Source organism: Octopus bimaculoides, chromosome 23, assembly GCF_001194135.2.
Source record: "Octopus bimaculoides isolate UCB-OBI-ISO-001 chromosome 23, ASM119413v2, whole genome shotgun sequence".
In the NCBI taxonomy this organism is placed as follows: Eukaryota; Metazoa; Mollusca; class Cephalopoda; order Octopoda; family Octopodidae; genus Octopus; species Octopus bimaculoides.
Window position 1 is genome coordinate 16,341,635 of NC_069003.1, and position 1,926 is coordinate 16,343,560.

Here is a 1,926-nt window from a genome sequence, read left to right on the forward strand (position 1 = left end):
ATATATATATATATATATATATATATATATATATATATATATATATAACGTATATATATACATATATATATATCATATAAATATATGTATACTTATATAATATATACATATATGTAATATATATATATGTAAATATATTGTACTTAATATAGCATTATATTTCAGACCAAAATTGAAATTCCGCTACAATCTTGAAGAAAATCTAACAAATTATATTGCTTCAAAAATAAACTAGGAATAAGCTAAATAAATAAATAAATAAAAATGAACGACTGGATGATATCTAGATAGATAGATAGATAGATAGATAGATAGATAGATAGATAGATAGATAGATAGATAGATTGATAAATGGATAAAACTTAAGGTTTATTTTTAAAATCTGCTTGATGTAGGAAATCACTGGTATTTATGTGCGTGGTTGCGCGTGCGTATGTGTGTCTATATATGGCGTGTGTCAGCGTTGTGTCTGAATGCCTGTATTATGCGTGTGCTTGTATCTTGTAGTTGTGTGTTGCATGTGTGTGTGTTTGTGTGTGTTTGTGTGAGTGTGAGTGTCTGTGTGTGTGTGTGTGTGTGTTTGTGTGTGTATATATATGTGTGTGTGTGTGTGTGTGTGTGTGTGTGTGTGTGTGTGTGCGTGTGTGTGTGTGTGTGTGTGTATGGTTCGTAATTATAAGCATCACATTTAAAAAATCACGTGATGCTATAATCACTGGCATGAGATAATTAGATTCAAAAGCCAATTCTGTCTACGTTCATTTGCTCTACTGGAAAGAAATAGTAGCCAAGTCTCCTTTCTGAAATCGAACCCTTTTCTCTTTAAAATATAGAAGATTGCAGGGTAGAAAAGGCCCGTGTCAGGCCCCGCACCAGATAGCTGGACGTGATTAAGGAAGATCTCAAGAGGCTCGGCGTCATCTTAGAAAATGCAGAGGGGCTGACACGAGACCGCCAACGATAGGGAGCACTGCTGGACCTGGTCGGCTCTAGATATGATGACACCTCTGGGACCACTAATCTGGGATGGCCCCAACCTCATCAAGTAAGCAAACAAGCAAGCAGCATAGAATAATATTATCCAAGATACACTATGTCTGAAAATAAACAGACAGTAATGATCACAGCTGAAACGCCTTCAATTGTCACTTCTAAATATTTCAGTTAAAAAATCCTTCATATAAATTGTAGTGTGCCGCGAGGCGGAATGATTTCCCATGAAATGAGAAGAGTTATAAAACCGCTTGTGTAGGTGAGAATATCAGAAAATGTAAATCGCTTCAATATGACCTCAATGTTAAGGAGTATAAGCTTTGTAGATAAGAATATAAGAAAATGCAGAGGACCTCAATATTCTTTCAATGTTAAAGAGTAGAAGCAATGCAGATGAGAATACAGGAAAATGTAGAGAGGTTAATACATTCCATAAGTGAAAAGGCTATGCAGATGAGAATACAAGAAAATATAGAGGACTTCTATACTAAGGTGTGGTAGGTATGTAGATGAGAATGTAATAAAATATAGTTAGGCACCCGGAAAATCAAGCATTATTATAAACGGGAAAGGGATTAGGGAAATAACTTAGATATGCCAGTGGCATATCTGAGTAATCTCACATGATGACACCTCGGGGACCAGCATATAGTTTTCTTTACATTCATACAGAGCTGTACATAAACAAAAACGTCACGTTATTTTCGTATTACAATGGTTCACACTTCTTTCTTTCTTCTCTTGTCTTAATTATTTCATTCGTGTTTATTTTTTCCTTTGTAACAACGAACGAAGGTATAATTAAGAGCTTCATGAATAACTTATGTACGACCATTTATTGCCTTCTAAATGTATATATACATGCATATATATATATACATACATGCATGTATATAAATATATACATGCATGTATATATATATATATATATAT

At 33.6% G+C, this 1,926-nt stretch overlaps 1 protein-coding gene across 1 annotated transcript in view; it reads left to right on the plus strand.

Annotated features, from left to right (window-relative positions):
• The window catches only part of LOC106871153 (uncharacterized), a 61,924-nt gene that overhangs the window by 46,637 nt on the left and 13,361 nt on the right, over positions 1 to 1,926 (plus strand). The window lies entirely within an intron of this gene.